This window comes from Euphorbia lathyris, chromosome 1 (assembly GCF_963576675.1).
Source record: "Euphorbia lathyris chromosome 1, ddEupLath1.1, whole genome shotgun sequence".
Lineage (NCBI taxonomy): Eukaryota > Viridiplantae > Streptophyta > Magnoliopsida > Malpighiales > Euphorbiaceae > Euphorbia > Euphorbia lathyris.
Window position 1 is genome coordinate 131,194,924 of NC_088910.1, and position 26,480 is coordinate 131,221,403.

The window sequence follows — 26,480 nt, forward strand, 5'->3', positions numbered from 1 at the left end:
TTGAAAGGATATGGCAACTTTTATCAATCAAATTCATTCTCTTTGAGAGTTTAAGGTTTATACCTTTGTTTATTGGGATTCACTCCTTCTAGTCTAGTTAGAGAAGAAGATCTTTGTTGGTTTACGACTAAAACCTCCATTTATCGGTTTCAATCTGTATCATGAGTGGTAAATTGGCATGGGGCTTTCTTTCCTCTAATTCTTTATGCTTTAATTTGTTGAGGATGCACTTTCTAAACAGGGCTGGTTTGCCAAAGTTTCGGTTGCAGCGATTGTCTGTTTGGTGGTCTGCCAAGGCCGCCTATCTCAAGTTACGGGAGAATTGTTTTTGGTCATTTGGATCATCTTCTGAGTTGTCATTCTGGAATTCGGAATGGATTTTGCCACCCCTGGCTGAACAACTTGGGATTTCTATGTCAGACCGTTTGAAGCTCACTGATAAAATCTCAGATTTTTATGAAAATGGCAACTGGCGGGATCTTCCGATGCTGGCTAGTCCGTTGCACCAACGCATCCGGAATATGCATGGAAATGGCTCTGAATATGATTTATGTTTTTGGAGACATACGAGCAATGGCCTCTTCACGGTAAAGTTACTCTATCACTGGCTACGTGCTCCTTCGACTTTGCTTTTAGTTTTTCAGTCAATTTGGAAACCTTTTATTCAGCCGTCGCACTCCATGGTTTGTTGGCGTGCATACTGGGGCGCTTTACCAACTCATGATGCGCTCCGTTCTAGAGGTCTGCCTCTAATATCTCGTTGTCCGGTCTGTTTAATGGCTTATGAGACGAGTGACCATTTGCTTGTTCATTGCCCCTTTGCTTCCCAAATCTGGTTCAACATATCGGCTTTATTTGGTAGAAGACTTGTACTTGATTCTTCTCTACAGACCCTCTTACAACACGCCTTCTCACACAAGTTCAGTTCGCAAGTCCTTTCCCTCTGGCAGGTCGCGCTTGTCAACGTTGTTTGGTTGATCTGGTCTGTAAGAAATGCTGCTATTTTTGAGAGCAAGCCACCAAACATTCATGAGGCATTACGCTGTCTTTGGTCTGCAATTCGTAGCTCTGATAGAATCAGCAACAGATCGATATGGAATTCTGTTGTGGAGTTATCTATTCTCCACAATCTCGGGTTAAACGCTCGTCGTCATAGGGCCCCTCGAATCATTGAAGTTAGATGACAGCCCCCTCCGTCTGATTGGATTAAACCTAACACCGATGCCTCCGTGATCTCGGGTAGAGCTGGTTGCGGTGTGGTTTTTCGAAATAGTCAGGGGCATCCCCTTGGGTCATTTGCCTTCCCCCTTGATTGTGCTTTGGTACACATGGCGGAATTGCAAGCCGCTATTTTTTCAGTTTCGATTGCGAGGTCACGTGGATGGACTCGTCTCTGGATTGAAAGTGACTCGACTTACATTATTCGAATTTTCCGTGCCCGTGCACAGATCATTCCCTGGACAATGCGTGTGGATTGGTTAAATTGTTTAGATTCAATGACGCATATTCAGGTGGTTGTCTCTCATGTGTTCCGTGAGGGAAATCAAGTGGCGGACGCTCTTGCTAATTACGGACGTCTGGCCTCAGATTTACAAATGTGGAATACCCTTCCAGACTTTTGCTCCCTTCTTGCTAGAGATAATGCCCTTGGTATGGATATGTTTAGATTTTCTTAAAACATTCTTTGTACTGGTTTCATACTTTTTCCATCTCTTCATTTATATATTTGGTTCTTTGCCTTTTCGGGGATGCCAACCTGGTTGGAATTCCCATTAGGCTAGATCTGTATTTAAAAAAAATTTAATATACTATTTACAAATTTAACAAACAAATTCAAATATTTAATATAAATTAAATTAGCAAGAATTAAAATGTACTAAAAATAAATATTTCATTTGATACTTTTCAATTTTTTCTCCATTTGTTACACATTCAACCTTCAAGAGGTAAAATATACAAATTAGCAGGTTATATAGCGTGTAGCGGACACCGGAAGGTATTCCAATTCTCATCCTATATCCGCCAATTTTATTAATCATTGACAAAAAAAAAACACTCCATTAAGTGAGTGTACAAAGCGATACAAATAAAATATTGTGGTTGTATAAATTATATTTCGAATTTACATTCTCTAACTTAAATGACTTAAAATCCTATATATTCAAACAAACTTCAACTAGTAATAAGCATTAAAAGATATTCACCATTAAGATAGAGTCCGTACAAAGTTGGACTAAAAAATCACTTGATACAAAATCTTTTTTTCTTTTTTGTTACGGATATAAAGTAATCTCTAACGGTTGAGTTTCGACATACATATATAAGAATTGATCGGTCAAATAAATGTAATTTCAACAAGCATAAATGTAAAAACAAAGAGAACAAAAACTAACTACAACAAACAAACTAACAACCAACCACAAGCTACATATAGAATATCAATTGAACCTATCAAAACATACAAACACTTAATATGGAGTCCATATAAAGTTGGATTCATAATTCACTAGATACAAATTACGAAATAGTTTCTGTAGTTAAAACAAACAGAACTTTAAAATGACAGTACACAGTAACAGTTGAATCAAACAAACTAACACACCAATGGTGAAAGAAATCCCAAAGAAAATCCAAGTATCACTCAAATCAATAGAAGCGGTCGAGCCAGGAGTCCATGATCTTAGAGACACGGACAAGAAATTCTTCTTCAGTGGTGTCGGGAAGGCGATCTTCCTCAGCTAGATCAACTATTTGCTTGATGGCAGTTGGCTCATTATTGCACATTAATCTTCCAATTTGGAACGGACTAAGTCGTCTGTTCGCCCCTTTCTTTAGAAGCATTGTGGAGATGCGAAGTACACGGACGCATTCATCAGGTAAGATAAAAGCATATCTATTCAGATAAGCTATGTCTTGAAATGTATGGAGTGACTCTATGTAGTCAATGTTCCTCCGAGTAAGGCATACTAGCCTGTGGCCAATCAAGCCAATCGAATCTACAACCACGATCAAACTGCGGAAGATTTAAACAACCATCACAATATCAGGCTAGCTAATTGAAACAATAAGCGATATCACAACTGTACCATAAAATGAATTACTTACAGACTCCGGGAAGCAATAGCCATGATCAATTGGAATGAGGTCAAGAGTACCATCCACCCTTCTTATTTTATGCACCCCCTCCACAGATAAACCCGTCGGAATTTCTTTTCTTAAATCCCCATCATTCTTCATAAACATCTCTAAAGATCCCTTCTTGTGATTTTCCAATGCATATGAATATCCCTGTGAATAAGTAAAACCTCTATGCAAGCAATGAACTAATAGGATAGGAGGCACACTAGAAAAACCTATAACATCGCGGTGGATTAAAAACTCTCGAGGGCCTATTGGATGATACAAATAATAAGCTGCTATTTCCTTGGCTGCATCCTGAGGCTCATCGAGTGGTTTGAAAACTGAAATGGGAACACCAAATGGATCGTGAAGATAATAAGTTTCTCCTATTCTCATATCTTCAAGATGTGGCGGATGTAAACCTTCCCTTAATCCATCATATGTTAGCTGAATCATATTGGAAATTTCTGGACCAAATGTGTCAAAATGATCAATAAAAAGAGGATAAAGGGGATCATGATCTACTAGTACTTCAACACCAGTTGTAAGCCTCGTATGTTCAATATGCTGCTGAATATCTTCAGGGCTCGTCCTGTATAAAGGCTGCTCTGCCATTTTTGAGATTTGAAATTAAGAAAGGAGAGAGAGAGATAGATAGAGAGCATGTTTGCCAAAAATATTCTTCTTGCTTTATAGTGGAGGAAGGAAGGAGCTGGTAATTATTTAACAAGGAACATTCCAATTTCTTACCATCTCACTCGTCAAAGTTAGGTGACTATATTTGTTTATATATCTTGTTTTTTCCTTTTTCTCATGTTTCCATCATATCATATATGCCACACATGTGATTATTAGTTATGCTTTTTTTTTTATTCAACTAATTAATATGATCCTAAAATATTATGTAAAATTACCACCAAATTGTACAATTAATATTACTCATGACCAAAGTGCTTTAATGTTTTATTGGAACACCGAAGAAGATCGAATCCTTTTTAGGTTTTGGCCTGTCTAAAGCCGAAAGTAATATTCGGACAAGAATGAGCTTCATCTTGTGATTTGACAAAATCTCCAATTGTTTTGAGAAATATTTTCCTAAGGTGTTATTCATGCTTTTTATATAAAGGCAAGGTAGGTGGAAACGTGTTATAGTGGCGTTAACCACTAGAAACCCCTTAAAACTGAAATGTGAAGTTATGAGCTCCTGAATTTCTGTCCGGCGTCGTCTCGACAATCAATGCCACTAGTTGTCGTTGTTTTCAACGTTTGGGTTTCTTTGGGATAACCACATGATTAAAAACCCTATTATTAATTGCACCGTCTCTTCATCTTCCCCCATAATAAAATTGAAAGATTAAAAATAAAAATTGTAGCATGTTCTAAAATTCTTTCTTTTAGCACCTAAAAGTTGCTAAACCCGAGTTTTTTCGATGAAAATCTCTGATTTTCTCTAATCATATATCTTATAATCATATATCTTATAATGAAATAGGAAAATATTTAAATAATATACACTAGAATGAGGAAAATGGTATTGCATTCCAATTAAATAATAAAATGCCGTTTTTTTATTCTTCTTGTCTTTTTGTTTCCTTGCTTTATGGATTAAAAAATGAATACCTCAATTAATTAAAGGATAAAGTAAAAAAAAAAACTGTGCTTTCACGTTTTATCAAACACATATGTGGAATTTTTTTTCGATCAAGAGATGTCTAAGGTTTTTTTTTTGTTTTGCTAAAACCATTATCTCAAAATTTAAAAATTCAAAATTTTTTGATAATATTTCAAGTAATTTTAATTCTTCACCTTTCTAATTTTGAAGTCATTTAAGTTTAACTAGGAAAGAAAAAGTAAATGTTCTCTCCTTGGAAATTATGATTGTAGAAAATAAAAATTTTGGTTGCATAAAAAATGTGATACTAAACAAATTTTAATTGTTACAGTTTTCAATTTTGTGATTATTAATCATTTTTATAATATCAAACTAAAAGATTGTGGTTTTTAGTAAAAATCAAAATCTCAAATTAACTTTTGTACAAAATAAATTCTACAAGTACATATTTTAAATCAAATAATTATTTTTATTGTTATTTTACCCTTAATAAAATGGTCTCTTTATTCTTCTTGTGCAGGGAAGGAACAATCAGATTTCTCATTACAAGTATGAGTCAAAGTTGAGTAACATTTCAATTTCTCAATTTGTTTATTATTCTTTTTGCTTTTAACGTGTGTACACTGTGTTTTCTTTCTATTTGGACTAATCACTAGAAAAGTGCTATTTTTAAATAAAATTAACACTAGAATCATTCTAAAGATAATTCCTTAGAATAGGCTATTTCACTATTCCAATTTAAGCAAAATTTCAATCATTTTCATTAATTATATACTTGAACTTAAACTTAAATAAACTTTCAGTTTGATTATTGGTTGGATGAAAATAAATAATTAACCATTTTGATTAAGTTAATAGATAAATCTGAAGAGAGTTTAAGTTCTAATAATCCATATGAATTAACTTCATTTAATGCCGTGCATGATAAATTGAATAAAGTATTTAAAAAATTCCATACATAAAGAATGATAAGCGATTCACTAGAACAAGGATAATTCCTAGCTAGCGAGTTAGGAAAATTAGTAAACGAGCGACTTGATGCAGTCGAAAGACAAAGGAAGTTTAAAAGGGTCCCAAAATTCGAAAAAACTAATATATGGAAAAGACATTCTAAAATTAAAACATGATGAAATGATGTCTTATAGATCTAAAAAAAACACTCAATATTTATAAAGAAAACTTGGTTCAAGACCTCAAAAAATCTTTAGGATTTGTAAATATATGATAGAACATTTAATGAATTTTTAACTAGGAAGAGCAAAATGTACAAAGCTAAAGCTAATTATCTGTTGAGGAAATTAACTATTAATTTACAACAATTAAATAAAAAAAGAATTGTTGTGAAGTTCTAATTAATGAGAAATTATTTTTGTAATTTGTAGTAATTAAGGATTGTTTTTGTAATTTGTAAAAAAAAATATAAAAATTTGAAAATTGACCACCGAATTCGGTGGTCAATGTATCAATTAATTGTGCCAGCATACCTGGCTTATAAAAAGCCAAGGATGCTCAATTTCAATTTGAGGAGTTGAGAGTATATTTTTTTTTTTTGGTAGGAAAAGGAAAGGAAAAACAAACAAACAAAAAACCTAACCCGGGATCAGTCTAGGAAGGCTGACCCCAACCCTATCCTCAAGGAGAGTAGACAAAAGAAAAGGAGGAACAGAAAGGGTAGAAATACCTAACATCCCCCCATGCCCAGCAGCAGCCAAGCGATCCGCCACATGGTTTTATTCCCTAAAAATATGGGAGAAACTAAGAGCCTCAAAGGCAGGACGAAGCCTCAAAATAGCTTTGACAAGATTCTGGCTCTTATGACACACAACCTGGCTATCAGAAATCATGTCGATTGCCTTCAAATTGTCAGACTCCACTGAAATCCTTTTGACACCCATGCGAATGGCAAATTTAATACCTGACAGAATACCCCATAGCTCAGCAGAAAAGGAAGAGCCCATCCCCAAGTTATGGGTAAACCCAGCCAGCCAAGCGCCACCAGCATCTCGAAGAACTCCTCCCGCAGCAATTCTCCCATTGCTAAGGCAGGAACCATCCGTATTCAACTTGACAACCCCTTCTCTAGGCTTACTCCAACCAACTAAATGGACCACTTTATCCGGGGAAGGACGACCAAGGGGCGCTCCTTCAAAGCTTTTTATAATAACAGAGAGCTTTTTCGAGAAGTAATCAAGTAAGTCAGGAATAAGGACAGTCTTCTTAGCAAATAATTCTTCATTCCTCCATTTCCAAATTTGGTGACAGATAATAGCGAAGAAAATGTCACCGTGCTCCATATTGGCCAACAACTTCCCATTGGCTCCTTCAGAGAACCAGTCCACTTCAGAATGAGCCATGAAAGAAGGAAGGGTGTGGTGAGGGAGAATCCCCTCCCAAATCTTTTTACTATTCGGGCAATCCCTCAAAGCATGGCACAAGGTTTCCACATGGCCACTGCATCTACTACAGGCACCAGACTCAGCCAACTGCCTTCTTCGCCTATCCGCATTCGTGAGCAGCCTGTCCTTGACTCCCAGCCACAGGAAACTTCTAATGCGATAAGGGATTTTGAGGGCCCAAATGGATTTCCAAATCTCCAAAAGAGGATCAGCCCTATTAGAGGTAAAAGCTTCATAGGCCGATTTACAAGAATAAGTGCCATTATTAGTCAAGGCCCAGCAGTGTCTGTCCTTATCCTCTTCTTGGTTGCTAATCTTCACTCCTCTAATGCTAAGGAGGGTCTCCAGGCTAAAGAAAGAGTCGAACTTAGACCAGATCCAGTCTCCCTCCGAGTCTACCACATCAGCAACCTTCCAGGAACAGATATCACGAGGCGGAGGGGCGCTACAAACGTCAATCAGAGGGTTATCACCAATCCAGGTGTCATACCAGAAGCTTATGGACTTACCATTACCCACCTCCAGGCCAATCCCCGTACAGAACTCAACAAACACAGCACTAAGCCCTTTCCAGAGGAAGGAACAGCTGACAACCCTCTCCTTCGGGCCACCAAAAATTCTGTCATTCCGATACTTGCCGCACAGAAGACGAACCCAAAAGGAGGAGGGGCATAGCCACATTCTCCAAAGCAGCTTCATTAACAGGACTTTATTGTTGTCCTTAGCTTGCCTTATACCAAGACCCCCCCTGCTTTTAGGCTGGCAGGCTTCCTTCCAAGGGACCAGGTGAACCTTTCTCCCATCTCCAGACTCTCCCCACAGGAAACGCCGATTAATTTTATCAAGGTCATTAAGAACAGGCTCAGGGAGCCTACAGGCTTACATGATGTGGTTCAGAGCAGCGCAGTTGACAGATTGGATTAAAGTAAGGCGACCTGCAAGGGAAAGAGAATTAGCTTTCCAGCTAGCATACAAACCGTTAGTTTTGTCCAAAATGTCTTTAAATGAGGCTTTGGAAACCCTGTCACTATGAAGAGGGACCCCAAGATACTTCCCCAACGAGTGAGTCAGGGGGATGCCAGAGAGCTCACTCAATCTTCTGCACAAGCTGTTGTCCATGTTCTTAGAACAAAGCATACGGGACTTTTGGATGTTAATCTTTTGGCCAGAAGCATCACAAAAGCAGTTGAGGATATCCATCACCACCATAATTTGCTCCTCATTACCCTCCACGAAAAGCATGACATCATCAGCAAAGAACAAATGGGTAATAGGGGGGCAATGACTGTTGATGGAAACAGGGTGGAGAGTCCCCTTGCTCACCGCCTCTTGGATCAGGTGAGACAGTCTTTCCATAGCAATAACAAAAAGGAAGGGGCTTATAGGATCCCCTTGACGAATTCCCCTGGACGGAGAGAACTCATCAGACATGTCCCCATTGATCATAACCTGTAACACCGGAGAGGAGATGCACTTCTCAATCAAATTCCTCCAGTTTTCCGGGATACCAGCTTTGGCTAAACTTTCCAGAAGAAAGCTCCAGTTTAGTTTGTCATAGGCTTTCTCTAGATCCAGCTTGAGAGCCACGATCCCTTTCTTGCCTTTCTTAATCTTCATAGAATGGACAACCTCCTGGGCAATAACAACGTTATCCATCATTTGTCTACCAGAAACAAAGCTCCATTGATTCTGGCTGATTATATCCGGAAGGATCTTCCTGATTCTATTAGCCACAATCTTAGTAATAGCTTTATACAAAACGTTACAAAGACTGATGGGTCTCATTTGAAGAAAGGAAGAAAGCTTAGCAACCTTGGGAATCAGAACGAGGAGGGTTTTATTAACCAACCCGATATCATTAGAACCACCAAAAACACCTAACACAAAGCTGTAAATGCCCTCTTTCACAGTGTCCCAGTGTTTATGATAGAAACTAGCAGGGATCCCATCAATCCCAAGAGCCTTAGTGGAACCGATGCTGGAGAAGGCCAGATCAATTTCATTAAGGTCAATAGGATGGAAAGCATCCTTAATAGCATCCTCCCCCAACCGAGGAAAGGAAGTACCCGAATGGGCACTCTCCAAGTCTACCGCTTCCTCTCTGAACAGGTCCTTGTAGAACTCAAGGGCAAGGCGTCGAATGTCTTCCTCCTCAAAAATCCACACACCATTGGCATCTTTGATAGCATCGATCCTATTCCTCTGTCTCCTAATGATCGTTGAGAGGTGGAAAACCCTGGTATTCCGGTCCCCGTCTTGTATCCAAGCCTTTATAGACTTCTGGAACCACAGAAGCTCTTCCTGTCTAAGCACTGCTTCCAACTCGTTCTGGAGAGCTCTAAGGTGACCATTCAGGCTATGGTCGAAGCGGACCTCCAAGCAACGTTGAACACCTTCCATCCTTCTCAAAAGTTTGTTTTTCCTCCTGATAATATGGCCAAAGATATTTTTATTCCAACCAGCCACATTCCTCCTGAATTCCTCAGAAGCGAGGAGGACATCAGAGTGAGGATGCCAATTGTTTTTAACGAAGTTCTTAAACTCGGGGTGAGAATCCCAAGCCACAAGGTACCTAAAAGGTCTGTTACCTTTCAGTCGGTTACATTTGACCAACTTAATGAGGATAGGGCAATGGTCAGAATGACGGAAAGGGAGATTAAGAATGATTTAATTCTTTGAGGGTAGTCTAATTATTTTTGGGGAGAGACAAAATAGTAAGATAATTATTTTGGGGTATTTTCGGAAAACACCTGAGTGCTATTATTTTGGTCTATCTCATTGTAACTCTAGAAAATTTCTAGAGAACCTCCTCTTTGTTTAGCTACTATTTTTTAGTGGAAAAATTTATTCTCGAACTTTCGTGGGCGTAGTCTATAAGGTCGAACCATGTTAAATTATCGGTGTCATTTTTATTGATTATTTTGCTCGTTAATATTTTACGGAATAATTTTCGCCGTTATTTCCAATATTATCCACATAGTATCATAACTGAATTTATATCTAGGCATAATTTTTTAGGCCTGTAATTAGCCCTATAACTTTTCTCAACTTAGATTCTGAGAAGCACCAATCCGAAAAGATAGACGAGTAGATTACTAAAATAAGATTTACAATTCAACCTGGTAGCCACACTCATGATAGCGCCTACGAGTTGTGCAAAGCAACTATGGTTGGCAATGTCTAAGAATATTGGGAAATGCTAGCTGCACACACACCCATAAAAGAAGAATTTAAAAAAGAATTAATAACAGGTGGGGTGTTAGCCATAATGTTACATACGTTGAAGAAATTTTTTTAACAGAGTCGTTAGAAAAAAAACAAAGGTTGTCTTATTTGTAAATAGAGGTCTGTGGTTTAAAAGTTTACAAATAGGGGTATGTGCTAGGGCTGGGCGCGGATCCTGGAGATACTGGACCGGAACGAATATCCGAGAAAAAAACTCCGGAATTAGATCGGACCGTTGACTTTTTTTTTTGGAGAACCGAACTGGATTGGACCGTTCACTTTTCATCAAAGAACTGGACCGAACTGGACCGAAATTTATCCAGAATCGGACCGATAACCGGATTGAATTGGATTGGATTGGACCGAACTGAAATAACCGAAAGTTTAGCAATAAAAAATTTATATTTCATACATTAACTTTATATAAAGAGAAATATTATATAATATATAATTATATATTTTGTAAGGTTTGGTAAACTAATTACAATAATATAAATTTATAATTTATTAACTTACTGTTGACAATGCTTCAGTAAATGATGTTGCTATTGAACAATTGAAGAAAAGATTAGTAAAAAAGAATGCACTTGTGTTGGATGGAGTGTCTTTTCATATGAGGTGTTGTTCTCACATTCTTAATCTAATTGTCAAAGATGGTCTTAAACTAGTGGATGGTTCAATCAAAAGAATTAGAGCTGTGGTTAGATATATCTGAAACAGCCCACAAAGATTGACTATGTTTAAACGTTGTTGTGTGGCATCGGGTATTAAGTATACAAAAGCATTATGCTATGATTGCCCCACTAGGTGGAATAACACCTATTTGATGTTAGATGTTGCATTAGGATATCAAAAGGCATTTGACAAGTTAGAAGATCTTGATAAGAAATATGCAGAGGATTTTGTGAATGATATTCTTGTTGAGAGTGATTGGTTGAGTATTAAGAATCTTTGTAGGTTTTTTAAAAGATTTTATGATATAACTCGTAAATTCTCAGGTTCATCATATCCTACCTCTAGCCTTTATTTTCCCGAGGTAATGAAAATTCTTAAGGATATTACATTATGTCAAAACAGTAAAAATCCTTCCTTAAAATACATGGGAACTCAAATGAGGGAAAAATTTGATAAGTATTGGGGTTCTATTGACACAATGAATGTGATTCTTTTTGTATCGGTGGTTTTTGACCCAAGGTATAAAATTAAATATTTGATGGCTAAGTACACTGAATTTAATAGTGAGAACGATGCTAATAAGTTGGTGGCACAAGTCACAAAGATTATTATTGCATTGTTAGATGAGTATATAGTGCAAAATGTGAATCTTGGAGCACATTCTTCTAGTTTGGATGAAGCGGATGATGACATTGATGATGAGATTGATGATTATTTTTTGAATATTGATAAAGATATGTCAATTGAGGGAGAATAGGAAAGATATGTCAATGAGGCACTGAAAAATATGTAATTGAGTTTGACTTTCTATTGTGGTGGAAGGTTAATGGTATGTGATATCCTGCTTTATCCAAAGTTGTAAAAGATGTTTTTGCAATTCAATGCTCAACTGTGGCTTCTGAATCTACGTTTAGCACGAGTGGTAGAACTTTGGATCAATTTAGGAGTTCTTTAACTCCTGCTACAGCTGCGGTTTTGATTTGTTGTCAAGATTGGTTGAAAACTTCAACTCAAGCTTTCAAGCACGAAGAAGAAGTTGAAGATCTTGAAGCTATTGAAGAATATAATATTTACTTAGCAATTATATTTCATAGTTTTATTTTAATTAAATGTTTATGAATACTAACTATATAAATGTTATTTAATTTGTAGAAATTAGTTCTGATCCTAAAATTGTATTATCTCTTTTATCCATATTTCAAATGCACTTTGGTAAGCATATTTTTTTCTTTTTACTTTTTGTTAGTGTATTGATTTATTTTATTGAAGTGAAAGCTAATTAATTTAACATTTATTGATTCACTAATATGATAAATTTTATATGTTTAGGTTGATGTTTGGCTTTTACTGCCTTTGCTTTGGAAAACAAGGAATTTGTTGTGTTAAGAAGATTCAATTACAAATTGGGATGATGATTAGAGAGATTTTGCTAATGAAGTGTTGTCTTTTTTTGAATTAAATGTTGTTTGTTTTTATGGATTTGTTATTTTGTAACTTTGATTTTGTGGGTTTTTTTAGCCTTGTTGTCTACTGTAACTTTTAATGAATGTTGTTTACTTCCTAAAAAAATATCATTTATTTCAAGTTATGTAAGATAATAAAATTTTATATTTTATTATCTTGTAAATTAAATTTTTAATTTATTTTTTAGGACTTAAACTATTAGATATTTATCCGAATCACCGAAAAATTATATTGGATTGGACCGGAACCGAATCTCCGAATCCCCGAACTGGACTGGACTGAAATTTTGGGGCAATTCAATTCTGGGGATTTATTCTTTCAATCCAATCCTGGAGATTTCTTTTTATTAATCTCCGAATTTCAATCCAATACTGGAGATTCATGAATCCCCGACTTGGACCGAACTGTGCCCAGCCCTAGTATGTGCAGTGGCGGAGCTAGGAGCTAAAGGTCGGAGGGGCTAGATCGTGGCAAAAAAAAAAAAATTACACCGTGCAAAAAATACCCTATCGTTTATATCCAGGAGCAATTTTATCCCTAACATTTAAAATGGTGCAACTTTATCTCTAACCTTTAAAATGATGCAATTTTACCCCTAAAGTTGGTAAATTGAATCAATTTCAGACATCATTATACAACCCACATATTTTATTCGTTATTCTACACTAATTATATATCTGTTTCCAAAAATTTACGCATCTTGTTCTTAAATAAAATAAAAACAAACGAAATTAAAGTAAATTAGAAATCACATAAAAAAAAATCATCAATTTAGCAATTATAAAACTAAATATAAAAATAAAATAAACAATGAAAAATAAAATACTTGAAAGTTGGAAGTTAAAAGTTGAGTGAAAATAAAAAATAATTGAGTAATTTAGGGGATTTTCTATTTTTTAAGGAGTACTAAAGAGTTACGGATGTTTCATGTTTCTCTTTTTTTTCAAATAGAACCTACACAAAACGACGTCATTTTGAGCAGGTTGTATTTTAAAAAAAAAATACAAACTTGGAAAGGACTAAGATGGAAACTTTCCATCTGTTTCATTAAAAGAAGACGACCTAACTACTGGTCTTCTTCTTCCGCCGCCATGGCTGAAGGGGCTCTAGCCATGGCGGCTCCTGGGAGAGCCACGGTAGAAAACCCCACCCATGGGGTTTTCGGCGAGACCGGAGGGTCGGTCGACCCTCCCCGCCTCCTCTGGCTCCATCCCTGGGTATGTGGTACGCTTTTCTTAAAAAACAAAGTATTTGAATTGACACATAACAATTAAGAATATTTTTTATTATTATTAAATTATATTTACATGTTAACAAAACACGTATCCGAAAATCAAATTGCAGTTGTATTAAAATGCACTTAAATATCAATTTTTAATTCATAAACTGTCAAATTAGTAAGAAACTTAAAATGTCCACCATATGATTTATGGTTTCAATTTAGGAAGTTGTGTTTTTTTTTTTTGAAGTTGTGTTTTATCGATATGTAAGAATAATTTCTTTTTTTTTAAATAAAAGTGTTATTGATTGTAATCAGAACTTAACTGTGTGATATATGGAAATTCTTCAAGCAAAAGATCCAGGGACTCATATACACGGGGCGTTCTCCAGGCTACGCGTGGCGTATAAGACATAATTCAAGCCATTAAATCTCAGGAGCTCAACCACGCGGGGCGTACTCCAATCTACACGGGGCGAGGTTGAGACAACAAGATCTGAATTTGGCCCACATGCAAGAGATTATTGACGAAATGGGTCAATACGCGGGGCGTCCTCAACCCTACGCATGGCGTGTCATGGGAAAACTGCAGAAATAATGTATCTCCATACTTGTATCTTGTGAATTTGCAATTTTACCCCTAGCTTGATTTGTATAAATAAGGGTGAGTAGCACTCATTTAGACATTCAGATTTTACATAGCAAAACTCTATCACCTTGAGAGCTTGTTCGTGTATTTCGTTACTCCGTGAAAGTTTCGTTCCATCCTCGTTCACCAAGCTCGAGAGTTCCACCTCCAAGTCCTAAGAGACGGCTTTGAGTCCGGTTAGCTAGTTCCGAGGGTGGATTCTTCCCTTTTCACTTGCTAATTAGCTTGTACTCTTCCTATGTACTAGGCTTGGTTGTATTCCATATTTACATTTTCCATATTTATAATTTATGATTTACAATTTCTACTTCTTTATATGTGTTGATGCTTGCTACTTGTTTTGATATTCGTAATTGATTATTGTATAGGGGAACGTGATTTCCGACGCCATTCGGGCTATCTTTAGGGATTCATATAGGTGTTGTCTTACCGGAAGTGATGCACCGGAAACCTTAGGAATTGACAAGCCACGGAACTTACGGGCCCTAGTTTCTAATCCCAAGCATTAGACACGCCTTGACTAGGAACCACGTAGTCTAAGTACTTCACGGGTCGATCACACTACACGTAGTCATCATTACAAGAGTAAATCATTAACCATATATATTTGGAGTCATTGTTTATCATACTTATAACTTATCACCATCCATATCACTTCGTAGAGTTTTCGTTATATAAATCTGTCTCACCCGTAGATAGGAGTAGTTTGTAGTTGTTTCCCAAATCAACCCAAAGTATTCATCGCTTAGATAACGTATAAAACCGAGTCATTTAATACTTGTGTTTATAAATCCCGTGGATTCGATACCCGGTCTTAACCGGATTATTACTTGGTACGACGGGGTACACTTGCCCCTAAGTAGTAGCGTCTAGTAGAGATATAGCATTTAGGAAGATCACACCCATAGTTATAACGTCCTTATCATAATATATATTTAGAGCTCTACTCGGCGGCTCATCAAGTTTTTGGCGCCGTTGCCGGCGATTTATAATTTCTTGCAATATTAGACAAAAACGTTTTATTGTTAGTCTAAGCATTATCTTTGTATAATTTGTTTATATACACTTTCTACTAACAATATTCTTTCTTGTTTATAATCTCTCTATTTATTTATTTTATGCATACCCGATCTCGGAGTGATACTCTCGTTCCTATTGATCTTGAAATTGAACGTACTCTTTGTAGGATTCGGAGAGAGAAAATGGCCAACCTTAACAATGAAGCTAACCAACCCGAGGCCAACCAAAGGCTTCCGGTTCAACCCGTGAATAACAACCGCAATGGTGGAAACGACACCCGGACAATGATGGAGATTCTTGCTCTGCGTCGCCCTCAAAATCGCAACGGAATCGTTGCCCCCACCATTCCGGCCAACATATATGAAATAAAGACTAGCATGATCCAACTAATCCAACAACTTGGTCAATTCGGAGGGGAACCCCATGAAAACCCTAACGAACACCTCGATAAATTTCTTATGTGTGCCGAAACTTCTCAGCAAAACGATGTACCGGTTGGGGCCATCCGACTAAAGTTGTTTCCTTTCTCTTTGACAGGACAAGTGTTGGAGTGGTTGCACTTGTTGGAGGCGGGATCGATTACCTCATGGGAGGAGCTTGAGAAGGAGTTCCTTTCCTACTACTTCCCGCCGTCCAAAACGGTTAAGTTGAGGAACGATATCACGTCATTTAGGCAACTTGAATGCGAGGCCCTTCATTCAGCTTGGGCGAGATTCCGAAAATTGCTTCGAAGCTGCCCGCACCACGATATCCCAAAGCACGATCTTGTAAGTACTTTTTTTATCACGGAATAATGCCTACTAATCGTGCTATCGTGGATTCCGCAGTAGGTGGGGACCTGTTTAGGAAATCGGCCAGCGAAGCATATGAGCTCATCCATGAGATCGCAAGGAAAAGCGTACAGTGGCAAGAAGATCGGCTTGCCGGACCCCCGCGACATCAAACGTTCGCCGTGGAGAAAGAGGCTCCAAAAAGTTCCATGGCGAAAATGAATAAGAAACTAGACGCTTTGATAGCACAGTTGAGCCTCAACAAAGATGCACAGGTCCTGATGTGCAATCATTATGGTGGAGATCATGACGGACTTAATTGCCAAGTCGGTAGCCCTTTCACCGGTGACACCGAAAATGTAAGTTACGTAGGAGGTAATCAAAGGTACAACCTGATGCGCCCCCACCTAACTCGAGATGGGAACTCACTAAGGGATAAATGTACCCCGTCGTTATCAAGTAATAAATTTCTGGTTTAAGTCCATGTTATCGTCCACAGGATTTATTTCTGCAAGTACCGAGCTACTCGATCTCGGATGTTATCTAGGCTTAGGGGGTTTTGAGTTGGTTTGTTTAAATTAATCTACTCCTAGGTTGAATTATGCTAATCCTAGCTAAGTTATCTAATTCTAACTAAGTTATCTGATTCTAGCTAAGTTATTCTACGCCTAACTAAGTTACTCTACCCCTAATTGATCTTTCATTAATGAAACTATTCGAAGGAACATGGTATGAACGATAATAATCAAGATAGATTATCAAGTCTATTGAATAAAGACCTAATCTGAGTCACTTGTATTCAAGGCGATTAACCCTACTTACCCTCCTGAGGTTCCTAGCGCGTGATTCCCTAAGGCCGAAACTAGGTCTAAGGCTCAGTAAATTGGCGCTTAATCAACTAAGAGGTCGTCAATCTCCTAGGCTCTGACTAGGTCAGATTCAGCTCGCAATATGTGCCTACTAGATTTTGGGGTTTTTGAATGAGTTAAACCAATTGAATAAAGCGTAAGACGGAGATTAGACAAATAATCATAGAACAAAACAAGAGCTAAATTATTATTAAAGGCGAAGATAATTGTCACAAGATACAATAAGTCAAGTTCGGCAACTGTATCAAAGAGTACAAACATGGAAAGATAAGAGGAGATACAAAAATCCCTTTCAGGGAACCTGTTTACTCTGCAGCCGGCGACTTGATCTTAAGGACGGACCTTGATAATTCCTCGAGGAAAAGCTTTGAAGGAGCTTCAATGGAGGTTGAGGAAGATGGAGAAGATGGAGAGGAATTACAAGGGGAAAGCTAAAATAGTTTGCAAAAACGAAAGATATCTAATTACAATGAAGAAAATCCTATTTATAGACGCGTCTCGGGCCTCGTTTTGACCTATTTTCGTGTCCTTGTTGGTGTAGGAAGACGTGGGGCCGAACGTGGCTTCGTGGGGGCGGAATTGGTCTTTTTGACCAATTCCCGTAGGGCTGCTTGCCGAGCAGGGCAGGATGCTCGGCGAGTAGGGCTGCTCGCACCGAGCAGCCCCCTGCTCGTCGAGCAGGCGCCTGGCGGCCTGCTCGGTGAGCAGAAATGGCCCATGGGGCCCTGCTCGCCGAGCGTTTTCGCCCGGAGCGTGCTCGATTCTTGCCGAGTGTCTTTTAAGTCCCTTTTTCGCCCGACTTTACACCTGCGCACGTATAAAAACTCCAAATAACATTAGTCCAAAAGCTAAATTGATCCGTCAATCGCTTATTTTAAGCAAACGCTTCGTTTGGTGCGACTTTTGACGGACCAATTAGCTTAAAAAGATAACGGAATTATACTATGCATGCTATTTCGGCCGTATTTGCCTAAATTGATTACAAAACGAGCCTAAACGGCGAAAAGTAAATAGAACGTTTCCATTCTCTAACTAACTCACACAAAAGCATTTAAATGCGAGAATTGCTCGCTTATTGACTAAATAACTCTAAAAACCCGTCCTAAAACCGTACCCAAAGATAGGGGTTTTTGACCCCTATCACAACCCTAACCCGAACTCCTATTCACACCACCACAATAATAATGATAGCGGGTGGAGACCTCGATACCAACACCCTAACTTGTCGTACGATAATAACAATAATGTATTGAGGCCCCCACCCGACTTTCATCAAGAATATCGGGAAAATAGGCTAGGACAATCACAAACCATGCCTGGAGGTCGGAACACTCAACCTCCCAACAACGTGCATGGCCAATCGGTAACTTCCTTGTTAAAGGACATCCTAACCTGTCTTGCCGATAGTGAGGTGTTTTGTAGGGACCTAAGCCACCAGGTAGCCCATTTGAATCGTCAACAACAGGAAAGGCAGTTAGGAACTCTCCCGACAAACACCAAGCAAAACCCGCGGGCCAAAAATAGAGAGTCCGGACAAGCAATAACTCTCCTTAACAGTAGAAGTTCAGACCCATCGAGTTCTAACTCGGACAGCCTGCAATAAGCCGCCATAAGAGAAAGTCGAGCTACTCCGACTCTAAACGTAGCCCCGGTTTGCATTTCTCAAACCCATTTGTGTATATGTATTATATTCATTTTTCCCCTTACTTCTATTTTCTTTCTTTTTCGTTATATATCTCTTTCCTTTTCCCTTCAAATTCTTATTTTCGTTTGTTTTTCTTTTAAGCTCATCTCGTTTCTTTTAAATTAATAAAAACCACGAAAAAACAAATCCCTCACTAATCCAAAACAAATACGCGGAGCGTACGCACCAGTGCGCCCCGCGTAGCCAGGTCTCTGATCTTATTTTTGTACTCAAACGCATGGCTACACGGGGCTCTGTATCCTTCACGCCCCGCATTCTTGGTTCAGTCCATTCACAACCAAAAATAAAATGCCACGCGGGGCGTACCTCCTTCTACGCCCCGCGTGTCCTCGGGGAGTTGCGAATTGCAACTCCCCATAACAGCTTTTCCCCTTCCCCATCACATCTTTTTCCCACTTCTACACTCAACCTCCTCTCACATCCAATCACCCTTAACCTTCTCAAATTCAAACATCATTAACCCTCCCTCCTACATTAATTTTGCTTTTCAACCATCCTCTTAATTAACCTTCAAAACCATAATTAACCACCAATTAAAATCCATAAAAATTTAAAAACTCTTTGAAAAAACCAAAAAAATGCTTCCACTTCCCTCTTCCACGCGGGGCGTACCCCCATGTACGCCCCGCGTCCTCGCCATTCTACCACTCGTTTTTGGCCAGGAGGCGCGATGCGCGAGGCGTGCTCCCAGGCACGCCCCGTGTGCCGTGGCATTTTTGCACTAAATAAACTCAGGAGGTGGGGGACGCGTGGCGTGGCCCCTTCAGGCCCCGCGTACCCCCTTGGGAATCCGAGAATCCCTTGGAATTCCATCCCTTTCCTATATATACTCATCCCTTTTTCCTAACTCCATCCCTTACACTCCCTCTAACTCCCCATATTCCTAATACAAACTTCCTCACTCCTCCCAAATCATGACTCAAAGCAAGCGTGTAGCCGATATCCGCCCCCCGCGGTCCACTCGGGCCCGCTCTTCTCGTTCCCAACAACACTAATCACCACCACCCCCCGAACGAGAAGAAACACCGCCACTAACCCGCCAATATCGGGCTCCCTTTCATCTCTTCACTGAAGCGGAGGCCCTATCCTACCAAACCCTCTCCGTTGCCCATGTCATGGAACTCCCGTACATCAACCGTAGCACTCTTGATCATCACAACCTTGGAAGTGCTTTCGAAGGTCGCCTCCATACCCTCAATTGGCACGATCACTTTCGTGTGCGCCAGCACGTTTACCCCTCGTTGGTCTTGGAGTTCTACACCACCCTCACTTCTAATGGAGTTCCTGGTGCCGCCCTCTTCAACTTCCGCCTTCACAACCGCCCCTTTTCCATCGACACACAGTGGCTCCGCAACCATTTCATCATGCAAGCGGATGCCGGCATAGCACATTGGCCCGAGGGTGTCTCCCCTCGTGACTTTTGGACCTCCATCACCGGGTCCGATGATTATGACATCTCCAATCTCCGCTCGGGTTGCATCCGCGATCCCACCCTCCAACTTCTCCACCGCTTCATCAATTATTACTTCTCGGGCAAGTCCGAGGCCACCAAGGTCAATAAGAACGAACTTTTGGCCCTCTAGTGCTGCGAAAACGGTCTCACTTTCGACCTCTCCTACCTCGTGGCCCTCAACATCCGCTCCATGCCCACCCGGAAGCGTGCCAAACTCGGGTTGGGCCATCTCATCACAATCTTTGCAACCTCCACTCTCGGCTCTGTCGCCCATGACCACCTTCCCAGCCTTGAGCCACGGCCCTTGGACAAAAACACCTTCAAATTACTCCAGCGCCCTGCCTCCGGTCCGGGTGAAAGTTCGGGGGCGACCCAACCCCACGAGAACGAGGGATCGGACTCGGACATGGGCCTAAACTTTAGCCCACCACCCAACCACGATTTCAACTCCATATATGCCCGGTTGGACGCCTTGGAAGGCCACCAACGTCAAGATCGCGCCCACTTTGATTCTCAACCACCCGCTTCGATACCCTTGAGGCTAATCGCCTCATGGACCATTCCACCTTCACCACCCGCTTCGATTCCATCGAGACCCAACGGTGTGAGGATCGGGCCAATTTTGACGCCTTCACCAACGCGTTCTTCACGCATTTCAACATCCATGGGCATCCTCCTCCGCCTCCTCCCTAGTTTTTCTTTTATTTTCATGCTTTTATCATTTCATGTTTTTATGTTTTTTTCGTGTTTTTCCGTTTCCGTTTTTCTTTTTGTTGTGTTTTGTGTTTTTATTGTACCTTCTTTTATTTTAATATATATTTCTCTTTCGTATGCTCTCTCTTTGTTTTGTTTCGTTTATTTCCTTCCGTATTCGTTATTTCTGTTTATGCATGAGTTAATAATGTGCACGCGGGGCATGCCCCATTCTACGCCCCGCGTGCCCAACCTTCTGCCTTACCAACTGACCTCGAGCTTGGTCCACGCGGAGCGCCGCTCTAAGTGTGCCCCGCGTATCCGTGTCTCTGGCCACAATTTACTTAAAATGCATCTCCTACGCGAGGCGCCCCCTGGGTACGCCACGCGTAGGACCTGACCTCTAGGGTCCTTTTTAAATTCTATCTTTATTTTTGTTTTTGTTTTCTTTTCTTTTGCAACGTCCTTGGAATAGACGTCATTTTAATAACGCGGAGGGTCGTGCAACCCCGCACTCACCGTTTGTTTTGCACTAACAAAAACAAAAATAAAAATCAAATAAACAACAAAATAATTACACTAATTTATTGGTTCTTAAATTTTTTCCGACACACTACCTCCCTCGGAAATTAATTAAAAGTTTTGTTATTTGTTCTTAAATGTAAAGACGTTAAAACAAAGGATCGATTTAATTAAGAAATTTTAGTCTTGATTCTGAAGTTATAGAATTTATGCAAAGCCTAGGTTCGTACTAAACAAAAGCATTGGGACCTAACCCACAGGTTATCTCTATAATGAAATTTAAAAAGGCAGTAAAAACGGGGTGGTTGAAAATTTGACGAGAACTTGAACGTACACATTTTAACCCGAATTTTTTTTGTGAGGTATCTTTGAGCCTAAAAGAGTTCATACGAGAACTCTATTTCTTTCACAATTTTTCGAGGGCTTTGACGTCATTCCATTCTTTCACTTTGTACTGCTTTATCGGGTGCTTCATAATGGGCAGGATCGAATATGCTTTCTTAATGTCATTTCGAGCTGAACGAGCAGCGCCTTCTCTTGCTTCTTCACTCTGTGCTCACTTCTCAGAAGGACACTACAGAAAAGAGGTGATTTATCTACGAGTCAGAAGAGCATAACTGCAGACTTGCTTAGCATCCTTCCTAGTACAGGTTGGGTTGAATCTGCTTTGATAGAGGTATTGGGCATATCTCTGTGACTCTTTGACCTGGTTATCACTGTCCCTCGTCCGAGGTTGGATTGATTGAAAGTAGCAAGGCCACTCCACTACTGGTATATAGGCCAGATAGAAGGTTGCTCATCCAGCCCGGCGACTTTATAGTAGCATTCCCAGTCTCAGTCTTAGTTTCAACAGGCTAGGCTATAGCCCCGGGCTTAGAACAGTAGGATAGCGTAGTAACCGGCCTAAATCTCTTACTTTCGAGCGTTGAGGCTGCTCTCTTACTAATTCTATTACTAATGTAATTAATTTGGCCTGGAAAGCAGGAAGTCTAGGGCTCAATGGAGGTAAGGAAGAACGTCTCTAGCTCAAGTTTTACGGGCCTACTGGTCCAGAAGCTTCTCAAGCTCAAGCTTTTAGTTAGAGATCAACGGCTTGGGGCTTTCTTTCTTTTAACTTTTCTAGTCTAACCTCTCTACTCCTAATCACACTTTTGTTCAAATCGATTCGGAACTCTTGAATTTCATGGTTTTTGGGGTGTGACTAGGGGTTCGGTGGCCCCTAATTTCATCCAAATTTCAGCCCTCGGGCCCCTCTCAGATAAGGAAGTAAACGAAAGAAGTTTTCAAGCAAATGATTGTTCTAGGTAGCCTCGAGAAGTTCACTTCTGCCCCGGCTGATTCGGGTAACCTTGTGGTTAGCCTATCAGTAAGCACTCCTTCTACTCTTTAGGAAATAGAATGATGAAGTGATGGGCTAGCAACCATATGAATCCGAGAATTGTAAGTAAAAAGTAACCTAACCGGTTTCCTTTTGGTGTTGATCCTTGTGGGTGTAGTCGTATACTACTCGGGGTCTTTCACCCAGGCTGTCCTTATGTACTAAAGCACAAGAGAGAGTGTAAGAGGTCAAGGTTGGAAGCATCTCGGCGGAAAAAGGAGGTGCTGTGCTTTACGAGTGGAATCCGCGGGAAGAAGCGTAAGAAAAGGTATCTAACCTCCAGGGCAAAGTCTTGTTATCAACGGATTTCTTCTTCCCCAGGGAAACTCCGAATACAGGCCGTCATCGTTTGTACAGACAGACTTTTGGCGGAGGTAGACTTTCGATGAGCGGAAGTAGATGCACAATGAGATTTACCCTGATTGACTGTCGCTTCGGGAAACATGGGTATTGAAAATCTTAAAAAGCCGTAGGTTCCCAATTTTAAAGGAATTCCTGCCAAGCTAAGGAGCAAGGCGCCGGAAGAATACTCTTCCAACATCATCCTGCTCACCCACCCTCGGGAGGTTCAGGAGCATGGGATTCTCTTCTTGACTTAGATTCTTTCCCAAGCCGACCTATCCAGAAAAATTGTCGGCCTACGAATGTGGTTTCGATCCTTCCGGTGATGCCAGAAGTCGTTTCGATATACGATTTTATCTTGTTTCAATTTTATTTATTATCCTTGATCCGGAAGTAACCAGATGGTTTGAAGGGGGCAGAACACGTTAGATAAAATAGGCCCCTCTTGGAGTTGGAATAAAGAAAGTTACGAGTTGAGGTTAGCTACTGACTGGTAGAGTATTCAAAAGAATAAGAATAATGATGTTTGTTTTCTAATTATGTATACCCACCCTACGCTGATTCAAAGAGCTTGGTCTTCTTTGGCAGCTGCTTCACACAATCACTATCAATAAAGTCAAGTTGTAAGTTACAATTAGTATCACTTGTTTTCGGTACTGCTTGTAGTTCTAAACAAAACAATCTTTGTTCCATAGCAATAGTTAAATATACTGTTCTCTTTCCTCAGAAGAAAGACGAGTGAGCTCTCAGCTGAAAGACAATTTCTGCGATTCTTTTTAAGGAATCCCGAGATGAGCTATTCTCTATGCGGAAGAAGAGAAGGAGTTAAGGACTGGAGCTTTTTTCCCACTCCCAGTAGAGCAGTCTGTCTTCAGTAGTTCGCTTGGAAAGTAGTTTTTCGTAAGCTCCAGAGGATAGTGACCTGTGTGGGCACCATTAAGGAAGTTTTACCGGGTCTGATTAATAGGTATATACCCGATCTCGATTAGGAGCCTCTAGCCCGGCTTTATGCTTAGTCTTCCGGATAAAGCACCTGACGGCTGATAGAAAGCTGCTATATTTAATTACCCCTCCCGAAAGAGGTTGGCTATAACTAATACACGATCAAAGCCACAAGGCAAGTTAGAGGCTTAGGACATTAGCAGTAAGACTTCCAAATGACGACAAGAGGTTAAAAATAGCCTGCTAAAGAAAGAAAGCCCGCCACCTGATCTCCTCTTTTCAGGCACACATGAAACCGGGGGTCAAAACATACCTACCGTTCGGGAACACCTAACGAAGACTTATACCGCTAGCTAACAGAATGATCATCAGTTCTCTTCTTGATCAGCTGGAACCCAAAATTCTGGGTAGGAGGGGTGGCACTGTCTAGCTTCTATTTCAGTTACAGAGCGGAGAGAGGAATGAATGGAGGAGTAGGGAGCCATTTCTCGCCCCAAATACCGGTCATCAAGGAAGAACTCGAACAAGAGCTCAAAGGCCATTCTTCTTTTTGTTAGTTCAAGCACCCTAATAATAGGACGAGCAATACACGATTGCACTTTTTTCGCCAAAAACTACCGTTGAGCTATAAAGATTGTTTTTGAATCACCGAAAGGATAGGGTTTGAATCGTTTAGTAAGGACTAAAAAAGCCAGAAGAGGTCTTTCAATCAAATTTCTTTCTATTAAAATAGAACATTCAATCAAATCAAAGACGACCCGTAATTCCTTTATGAAACTACATACCTTGCCTCAGCAACGTGAAACAGGAAGCGGAGAAAGGGCCTAAAATCCTATCTACCTACTCTATAGCTCTTGCCTCCCTTGTATGATAGGTGCTCGTTCATTAAAGACCGAATATAGACAGGTGAAGAAATCCGATCCATGTTTGGTTAGCTTCTGTGTTGAAGAAGACAAGATGGTACCCTCGATCCTACTTACTTCTTTTAGGTCGAGGAAGAGAGAGTTGGCGAAATCTACAATACGCTGGTGAGCCCAGAGATGCTGCATCCCCCACAGCCGCTTCTACTGGGACAAGATCCAAAGAAGACATATTGGTAGAACAGGCCAAGCCCGGTGAAGAGATTTTTCAAAAAAGGAAACTGCTTTGGTTTTCGCAGGAAAGGGTAAGGAGCTTTAGCCCTTAGCGTGTGAGAACTTGCATCACTATTCGTTTCCTGGATTAATGGCACTCCCATAGGCTGGCAGGTAATAGTTAACTAAAAAGGACCCGATTGAATCAGCTCTTGTGAGAATAATCCCATGCTTTTTGAGTGACCTACGTGAGACGAGGTGTAGCGCTGTCTGGGCCGTCTAACACTTGACTTGTCTTGCAAGACAATTTTATAAAGGTAACTCCTTAGGTTTTTTTTAAGTTCCATCAACGAAACTGAGAAAATCTTGTGTAAGCAAAGAAAGAAGCAAGACCGGGAAGAGACCAGTTCTCCAACCTTTAATCCTGCCGGGGAATAGCGAAAATGGGTACAGGAAATCGGGTGTTTGATGCTTAGCAAGGTGCTTGGATCAACCGGCGATAAGGCACGTTGGCAGTCGTCATTCCATTCTTTTGGCTGGATTTGAAACCAGTGAAAAAGAAGGCGAAAGATCAAGCTGAATCCAGATTCAAGTCTGACAAGGCTGCAGAGGAAGCTCTGTTCAATCTCCCTCGCATCTGCCACCTATATTACTAAACTAATAGGATAGGGTAGGGTAGTAACTAAACAAATAGGATAGGTAAATACAGAAAGGCCCCCCTAAGGGTTAGGTTAGTAAATCCGGCCCTTCCCCGCTTGGAAGGTGATGTGTTCAGAGCTACGGGTGTCAGGGGGCGATAAAAGCTCACCCTCACACATTAAGTCATCCATACACAATTCTTCTGGTTATGCCTTTTCTTCTTTACTTTCTATATTTTTATAACTCTCCCATCCCAGTAGGTCTGGTAAAGAAACTCCAATCTCGAAATTTTCCAGATGCTCTGTTCACATACTCGTTGTCACACATAGGCAGGAAAATGGACACTTTCTAGAATGCTTGCTCATCACGAGGGCCCACTTACTACATGCTCCGGGTAGATTCTCGTAGATGAAGTTCGAACGAGAGCTTTGATGCAATTCAAATTGAGCTTTTTCGAAGGATGAAAGGAAGAAAGGAAGAAGAAAGCTGACTTTCTGACCCAAGTTTTCTTTCCTCCTTGAATATGAACGATGTACCAACTTCACCTTATCCTTGATCGTCGTAGGTGGACAGCCAAGCCCGCCTGAGCCTTTCTATTTTATTTCATCGTCTTGTGGGGATCTTGCGTTGTGGCTGCGGGAGAAAAGAGAAGGCATTCGAGCAAACCAAAGAGCTCCCTTTGAGGTCTTCCGGCCGAAGGCAACTGAGCTGAGG